The sequence below is a fragment of the Carcharhinus amblyrhynchos genome, chromosome 26 (genome assembly GCF_965287045.1).
Source record: "Carcharhinus amblyrhynchos chromosome 26, sCarAmb.v2.hapA, whole genome shotgun sequence".
Taxonomy (NCBI): Eukaryota; Metazoa; Chordata; class Chondrichthyes; order Carcharhiniformes; family Carcharhinidae; genus Carcharhinus; species Carcharhinus amblyrhynchos.
The window spans coordinates 19211640-19221213 of NC_137349.1; the positions used below are offsets into that span (position 1 = coordinate 19211640).

The following is a 9574-nucleotide window of genomic DNA, read 5'->3' on the forward strand; positions in this document are numbered from 1 at the left end:
TCTTCTTCATTAGTGTATTATGTCACCATATCATTTGTCAGTAAACTGAAGCATCAACCTGGATTATGTGGTCAACTCTTTGGGGTGAGGCTTGACTTGTGACTTGGGTTACCATTGAATCATAGAATCGTACAATGCAGAAGAGGCCCTTTGGCCTATTGGGTCTGCACCAACACGCAAGAAACTCCTGAACTCCCACCTAATCCCATCTACCAGCACTTAACCCATAGCCTTGAATGTTATGACATGCCAAGTGCTCATCCAGGCTTTTTTTTTAAAGGATGACGATCTGTGATGCTGTATAAAGTTCACTTCTGCTAATGAATGTTCTGCCAATTGCAAACACTATTCTGCATTCCAGAATAGAGCGATCATTCTGTCTCCTCTCTAAACAGTGAAGGCACAAGGAGAAGGGGAGAAGATACCAAACAGGAATAATATTTACATTTTATAACATTTACATTTTATAATCTAACTCATCCAGAAAAATAATTCCATATTTTTTCTCTTTTAGGTATTGAATTGGGAGGTATATTTCACCTCTCTGCTGAAGAAAATGAACATGGTGTATTATTACAGAGGGAATAGTCATCGCCTGCAGAGCACAAACCCTCTGGCTGCAGGGTTTTACTTACATCAGCAGGTGAATAACCAGTTGGAGCAAACACAGTCAGGAGGGCAGCAGCCATTTATTCAAACCCTCACAGTGGCTGAACACTTAGCTGGTGAGTATTTATTATTGAAAGGTTTAAACTTTATTTACTAGTGTCACAAGTAGGCTTACATTTACACTGCAATGAAGTTACTGTGAAAATCCCCTAGTCGCCACACTCCGGCACCTGTTTGGGTACACTGAGGGAGAGGCCAATGTACCCAACCAGCAAGTCTTTCCGACTGTGGGAGGAAACTGGGGCACCCGCATGAAACCCATGTAGACATGGGGAGACTGTACAAACTCCGCACAGACAGTCACTCAAGCTGGGAATCTAACCCAGGGACCTGGCGCTGTTAGGCAGCAGTGCTTGCCACTGTGCCACCCCATCCATTGCCATTTCCATTGATTTGATTAAATATTATAATTGGGCAATTTCTATAATGCACAGGAGATCCGCCATGTTAATTTCACAACCATTCTGTATTTTTAATAATCTTTCTCCTTCTCTTTAAACATTGTGTTTCCTATAAGTTTCTATCATTCATTACATAGGCCAAACTTTTTGAGAACAGATTTTAGATATTCAACTGGAATTTTTGACTTTCTCATTATATTCGCCACTGTTTCTTCGAGGCTGGGATCTTGCTTTTGCTGTTTCATTTTCTGTTTTGACTCTGGTCACATTTTAATCTAAATTTGTCCTCTCAAAAGTTCAATTTTTCCCTCTCTCTCTCTCTCTCTCTGCAGGATAACAGTTTTCCTCTTGCTCTGTTCCCACCCATCAAGGTGCAAGTACCCATCCTTATTACTGACCTCTCCTGGCACTGTGGAGTAATTTGGGCACTCAGTAAAGGCTCAGACATTAGACACAAATCAAATGTGCTCTTACTTTGCACTCTGTCATATTTGGATGTGGAACAGTAATGATAACGATACTGCACTAGAAATCTAGAGGTCATGAGTTCAACTCACAAGATGTTCTTATATTCTTATGTTAAGACAGTTGAGCTTAATTCAACAAATTTAGTAATTTTGGTTCACAAGGATGATTCCAGGAATGAAGGGTTTGTCATATGAGGAGCAGTTGAGGAGACTGAGTCTACACTCGATGGAGTTTAAAAGGATCTAATTGAAATTCTCAGAATACTGAGAGGCGTAGATAGAGTGAACACGGGGAGGATGTTTCCACTAGTGGGAGAGGCTAGAACTCAAGTGTTCTCAGAGTGAAGGAGCCCTCCTTTAAAACTGAGATGAGGAGGAATTTCTTCAGCCAGAGGGTGGTGAATCTGCAGAACTCATTGCCACAGAGGGCTGTGGAGACCAGGTCATTGAGTGACAGAGATTGAAAGGTTCTTGATCAATAAGGGGATCGAGGGTTATGGGAAGAAGGCAGGAGAATGGGGGTGAGAATCATGTCAGCCATGATTGAATGGTGGAGCAGACTTGATGGGCCGAACAGCCTAATTCTGCCCCCATATCTTATGATTGGCATCCAAAATTTCAACAAGATAAAACCAATCTGGTTAACCAATAGTCTTTGCAGAAAAATACCTTCTACTCTCATCTGGTCTTTCCTGTACACAATTCTAATTCACGCTAAGTTGGTGACTTTTAATGAAGTTTGAAGTGTAAAGGAAAACGATCACTAGAAGGTGGACCACTCCTTCCTACACTTATCAGTGAGGGAAAGGCAATAAATATCAATGTCATTTACAACCACAATTTAAAAACAAAATTATGGAAGTATCATTGTTGTTGTTCAAAAGTGTAAGAGGTGATGTCAGCCTTGCTTTGGAAGACAGAGTTATTCAGATTTTATCTTGCTTAATTGATGGTTTGCAGAAATAATCCTAGAGGCAACATATGGCAGTTGTCATCAGAAACAGAGACGGAGCAGAACAGCCTTTACAACTCAGCAGCTGGAGGCATTGGAGCGAGCTTTTCAGAAAACACACTATCCTGACGTGGAGATGAGGGAGAGGCTTGCCATGTATATTGATCTTCCAGAGGCAAGAATTCAGGTAAATTTAGAGAGTACAAACTGCCTGATATAATTCCTGAGAGTCAACCTTCTGGATGGGTAATTGTACGTCTGGATACCAAAATTGCCATCATTGAGACTACCCAGTGTTGGGCAAGGACATGGCCAGTTCAGTAACAGACAGATAGCACTCCACACATAATAGAGCTATGTTATACCAGAGCTCTATACTATCAATGGGATGGATTGAAAGGAAAATGTAACATTCTTTCAATGACGATGCACTCCTGTTAGCCAATTAGAAAATACAATTCATCATTGTGGAAAATGTCTAACTTTCCAGCTAAGTGAAACTGAGAAATTATTTTAACATATTTTGTGAAATGAATATTTTCCACTTGTGTTTTTATAAAGAGAAATTGAGAATACATAGAATAGTAAATTAGTGTTTACTGAAAGTTGAGGAACAGTTATAAATATTTAGGATGATAATAAATGGAGGTCAATTAGGGACTAAAAAGGGGGATTAAAACATGGAGGCAGTCGGCATGGTGGAGGTACCAAATGAGTATTTTGTATCTGTCTTTACCAAGGGAAAAGAGTCTGTTAAAGTCATGATGGAAGAGGAGGGAGGTAGGATACTGGAAGGGCTAAACATCAATAGAAAGGAGGTATTGGGGCAGAGTGGTGGCATAGTGGTTAGCAATGCTGCCTCATAGTGCCAGAGACCCAGGTTCAAGTCCCAGCTTGGATCACTGTCTGTGTGGAGTTTGCACATTCTCCCTGTGTCTGTGTGGCCTTCCTCCAGATGCTATGATTTTCTCCCACAGTCCAAAGGTGTGCAGGTTAGGTGGATTGACAATATGCTTTGTAAATTGCCCTTAGTGTCAAAGGGGGACAAGCTAGGGTAAATGCATGGGGTCATGAGGATAGGGCCTGGGTGGGACTGTGGTTGGTGCAGACTCGATGGGCTGAATAGCCTCCTTCTGCACTGTAGGATTCTATGATTCTTACCATATTAGAAAGCCTGATAAGTCACCAGGACCAGATGGGATTCATCTGAGACTGCTGAGCGAAGTAAGAGTGAGATTTGCAGAGGTATTGGTCATCACCTTCCCGCCCTCCTTTAGATACAGGGGTGGCGTCAGAAAACTAGAGAACTGAAACTGTTATATCCTTGTTCAAAGAATGCATGTAAAAGATAAGCCCATCAACTTCAGGCTAAATGATTGAACATCAGTGCTGGGATAGCAATTAAATACAATAACCCAGGAGAGGTTAGACAAAAAGAGGATACAATAAGGAAAGGCAGCACAAATTTCTTAACAATAAATTGTGTTTAATTAACTTGATTGAGTTTGTGATGTGCTCAGGGAGAGCTTTGTTCAGGGTCATGTGGGCGATAGACTTCCATTTGATGAAGTCCCACATAGTGTGCTTGTCAGCAAAGTTAAAGCCCACGGGATAACAGTGACAATGGCAGCATGGAAAAGAAGTTGGCTGAATGACAAGCAACAAAGAGTGTGAGCAGCTGAGTTTTGGTAGGCATGGTGACACTGTGGTTAGCACTGCTGCCTCTCAGTGCCAGGGGCCCGAGTTCAATTCCAGCCTTGGGTGACTGTGTCTGTGGAGTTTGCACATTCTCCCCATGTCTGCGTGAGTTTCCTCCGTGTGCTCCAATTTCCTCCCACACGCCAAAGGTGTGTAGGTTAGCGGGATTAGCCATGGTAAACGTACAGAGTTAAGGTGATAGGGGTGGGCCTGAGTGGGATGCTCTTTTGGAGAGTTGGTGCAGATACGATGGGCCAAATGACCTTTTTTCTGCACTATAGGGATTCTATGATTCTAAGAGTCGTACGGACTCGAAACATTGACTCTGTTCCTCTCTCCACAGATGCTGCCAGCCCTGCTGAGATTTTCCAGCATTTTTTGTTTGTTTTTTAGGATCCTCACAGTTGTCTGCTGAGAATAGACTGACTGGTGAGCAGCCAGGTTTTGGGAATTGTGGGACTTTGGAGACTGACAATGAGACATTAGCGAAGTTGAATTTAGAGGTGTTGTAAGTGTGGAGAGTTTTAGTAGCAGTGAGGGTGAAGTGCAGTCAGTGCAAGTCCAGGCTGAATAATCTAATTCTGAACTGAGGCAACATAACAAATTCCTCATGCTCAAAATCATAGAGTAGATTGTTTGTCCGTGCAGTAAATACCATCTTTGCAGAGTCCTTGAAGAGGGAATTGAGTTATTTTCTGATTCTCCAATGATGTGGATATGTGGCTGCTTCTGAATATTGGCACATATGTACTTCACATTTCAAAAATGACCATTGGAAAGACCCTAGATATATATTGAATAAGTTAAAACAACAACACGAATTGTTCACCCAACTTAGGTCTGGTTCAAAAATAGACGAGCCAAGTACCGTAAGCACCAACGCATTTCAGAGAAAGATGAGCTTGTAACAAAAGAAAGTCATTGGATCAAGAGAGGTGACAGGAGAGAAAGAAAAATCCAAATGGAAAAAGACAAACATCACATCCGACAAAAAGATGCGGAATTCTGTGGTTCCATGGAGAACACTTCAACAGCTGTAATTCGAAGCACAATTCTGGCTACACAGCAGTTTGAGAAAGAAAAGCCAGCAAAGCATATTGTTACAGCAAACGTAGGTAAGAAACTAAGGACTGCATGGTTACAGATTCCCTCTTCAGAATGTATCTTCGTGGTTTGTATTTCTATCTGAAATGATTGTGTGCAGCATGTAATTCTTGTATGTTTTCATCTCACTTCCTGTTCCTGCTTTTGTTGTCACATGTTGTCAATTACCTCATAGTAAAGTAGCAATAAATCAGAACTGGAGTGTTGGGGGACGTATGGGTTGGAACGGTGGCACAGTGGTTAGTACTGCTGTCTCACAGTGCCAGGGACCCAGGTTTGATTCCTGGCTTGGGTCACTGTCTGTGTGACGCTTGCACATTCTCCCCATGTCTGTGTGGGTTTCCTCCAGGTGCTCTAGTTTCTTCCCACAGTATGAAAGTCATGCTAGTTAGGTGCATTGGCCGTGCTAAATTTTCCCTCAGTGTACAGGTGCCGGAGTTTGGCAACAAGCAGATTTTCACAGTAACTTCATTGCAGTGTTGATGTAAGCTTATTTGTGACTAATAAATAAAACTTAACTTAAAACTGAGATGGGTCTTTTTCGTAACTGTATAAGAATGCTGCACTGTCCTCAGTAAAGAGGGTAAACACAATAAGGGTCTCACAATACCAGGTTAAAGTCCAACAGATTTATTTGATAGTAAATGCCACAAGCTTTCGGAACACTGTTCCTTCCAAAAGCTAGTGGTTTTTGCTATCAAATAAACCTATTGGATTTTAACCTGGTGGTGTGAGACTTCTTACTGTGTTTACTCCAGTCCAATGCCGGCATCTCCACATCATGTCCACCTCAGTAAAAGGTACAGGTTAAAGACTGGTATTATCTAGGGTGACCTGTAAGAGAAATCTAGAATAATTCCTTCAACACTTCACTTAATTATTCCATAACCAAACTGAAATATGTGGCTTTCATTTGGAACCTGCCTGAACAACTAGCCTGAGGCTTGTAGGGATTGATCAGGAATGAACCTCGGTCACATGTTTCTGCAGAACAGAGAGGGTTTTGACCGCCTGCATTTCGATTTGTCATTCTGTAAACAAATAATCTTATCCTCTAAATAATCTTTCCTGCAGGATCCATTGAAAAGGTTGGGCTGTTGGATGAAAATGTCAGCATTCAGCTACCAGAATGTTCTGCTCTGCAACAAAACGGTGCAGATCTTCAAGAACAAATTCAACGTCACGTGGCTTTGGCAAGTGCTTTTCTGCCGGAGTCACATTTTGGAATCCGTGCTCCAAACCTGAATGTTCATCCTGCCCTGTACCCCTCGTACTACCAGAGGGTTTCCCATCCTCTAGATGCTTGTCCTGCCTCACTCATTCACCAATCCCATAAGTTGTCAGACTTGATCCCAAAACCCAGTAGTGTGGGGGGCCTGAGGCAGACCAAGCGAAAGGGGAACTTGCTGGATCTTAACCTCCAATACTAAAGAACCTTTGTATCAATCACTGAATCTGTGATGCCGGTCATTTTGTATAGTGGAAAAGTGAAAAAAAATAAAATGAGTTTACAGTGAAATATCATTCTGTTGTTTAACTATTTTACCAGCATCACACAAAAAATTGCTCACATGTGGAATAAGTGGTATTTCACTAAAGAATGCATTTATTAAATGCAGACACCCTAATGGGAATCTATGTGTGGAGCCAGAGGAAATGGGTGAGATATTAAATGAGTACTTTGTGTCAGTATTCACCAAAGAGAAGGACTTGGTGGTTGAGGAGTCTGGGAAAGGGTGTGTAGATAGTTTAGTTGGGTTAGTTTAGAGGGTTTTAGTTTAGTTGGGCAGCAGGAGGGCCAGTTCCTATGTTGTAATTTTCTTTGTTCTTTGTACCCCATTTTAAAAAAAAGTATAATGAATTAAGGGCAGGTACAGTAAAGGGTCACTATTTTAGGGTGCAACACAGAATCATCTGCATGATTTAAGAGCTATCGCAGAAACAAGTTGAATATTGCAATGGGGACAAATGATTTGCAGGGTTTTTTTGGGTAAGGGGAGGGTGGGAGACGGGGTGGGGTGGTGATTAGATCAGTGCAGTTTCGGTCTTAGCTTGTTGGCCTGCCATCATAGTTTCCAGATGGACTGCACACCTCCATTTAGCACAGCCAACAGTACAAGGAGAGACGTGGGCAACTGAACGCTCATCCTGAAATTGGCAGGTTTTTTGTATCCATTTACAGGATATGGGCATCACTGCCTAAACCAGCTATTACTTTCCAACCTCTAGTTGCCCTTTAGAAGGTGGTGCGCAGTTGCTGCCTTGAACCGCTGCAATCCTTGAGGTGTAGGTACACCCACAGTGCTGATAGGGAGGGTCTTCCAGGGTTTGGACTCTGTGACAGTGAAGGAATGGTGATATATTTCTAAGTCAGGATCGTGAGTGACTTAGAGGAAACAGCCAGATGGTGGTGTTTTCATGTGTTGATGCCTTGTCCTTCTAGTTGGGAGTGGTCATGCATTTGGAAGATACTGTCTAAGGGGCCTTGGTGAGTTCCTGAAGTGCAGCTTGTAGATGGTACACACAGCTGCCACTGTTCGGCAGCAGTGGAGGGAGTGAATGTTTGTGGAGGGGTTTCAATCAATTGGGCTGTTTTCTTCTTGCGTGTTGTTGGAATTGCTTTAATCCAGGCAAGTGGAGAGTATTTCATCACATTCCTGAATTGTGCTCTGTAGATGGTGGACAGGAGTAGGCCTCTTGGCTGATCTACTTGTGTTTTGAATTCCACATTCCCATCTGTCCCCGATAACCTCTGAATCCCTTGCCTGACTGAGGAAATATCCTCATATCCATCCGCAAAATACTATGAATGCTGGAATCTGAAACAAAAACAGAAAAATGCTGGAAAATCTCAGTAGGTCTGACATCATCTGTGGACAGAGGATAAAGCCAACGTTTCAAGTCTAGTTGACTCTACGTCAGACGGTCATCTTTAAAATTCAGATGAGGAGGAATTTCTTCAGTCAGAGAATCCATGGATCTCTTTGCTGTAGAAGGCTGTGGAGATCAGGTCATTGAGTGTCTTTAAGACAGAGATAGATAGGCTCTTGATTAATAAGTGAACCAGGGGTTATGGGGAAAAGGCAAGAGAATGGGAATGAGAAAAATATCAGCCATGATTGAATGGCAGAGCAGATGCGATGGGCTGCGTGGCCTAATTTTGTTCTTATGGTCTTATGGAGATGGTTCAGGATTTTCTATACTTCATCCCTCACTCTTCTGAACTCCAGTGGAAAGAAGCCCAGTCTGTCCAACCACTCAATTCAGATATCAAATTAGTAAACTTCCTCTGCGCCATCTCCAATGCATTTACATCCATCTTTAAATAAGGAGACCAAAACCAGGCACCATATTCAAGATACAGTCTCATCAACATCATAGAAACATTACAGTGCAGAAAGAGGCCATTTGGCCCATTGCGTCTGCACCAACTACAATCCCACCCAGGCCCTGGCACCATATTCCTACCTATTTACCCACTAATCCCTCTAACCTACGCATCTCAGGACACTAAAGGGCAATTTTAGCATGGCCAATCAACCTAACCTGCACTGAATTAACATCCTGAATAACTGAAGCATATCTTTTTATGCTCAATTCTTCTCCCAATAAAGGGTATCAGTCCTCCTTAATCACTTGCTGTACCTGCATACTAACTTTTTGTGACCCATACACTAGAACATCTAGACTCAACAGATTGGTGTTCCGAGACTTGTAAAGATTTAAGAGTTATATTTTAAAAATTTCATCCCTTTCCGTCGTGTCCAACAGAATACCAGTCATATTAAAAGCTGCTTCATTGCCAGTCAGACCTAGACTTGTATTCAATAAATATACATGTTGTGTGATTTATTCAGGAACTGAACTTTTATCTCTGAGAGGCACTATAAGCTCAGCATACTAAAAACCCACCAATGCAGAGGTGCAGAACTTTGAAGGTTGGAACAACTAAGTTGTAAATTTACTAATGGGTATTATTTTGGGGTGAGCTTGGAAGGATGTAGGTGTAAACTCTAAAGGTCATTTTGAACTATTTATCTGCCAATCGTCTGATTAAACTTGTCATTTGTGCTGTGAGATCTCCACACTTGTGAGCTGGGTTACAACCTCAGCATCTGATGGATATTACTTTGTGGTTGGTTGTACGCATAGTTTCCTAACTGCAGACTCACAGCTAATTCTCACTTTGCTCTGCTATTCCCCAGAAGCTAAACACATTTTATCTTGAGCATCTTGAGATGCTAGAGATCCAGTGTGCTTTGACCTACTTCACATTTACACAC

General features: G+C 42.0%; 1 pseudogene across 1 annotated transcript; it reads left to right on the forward strand.

The window, feature by feature from the left end:
• Positions 1–556: 556 nt before the first annotated feature.
• Positions 557–6721, forward strand: LOC145358905 (uncharacterized; annotated as a pseudogene). The gene is made up of 5 exons (XR_013889522.1): positions 557–725; positions 2498–2676; positions 5026–5349; positions 6270–6291; positions 6380–6721. The product of XR_013889522.1 is annotated as an uncharacterized LOC145358905 (transcript).
• The last annotated feature ends 2853 nt before the right edge of the window (positions 6722–9574 follow it).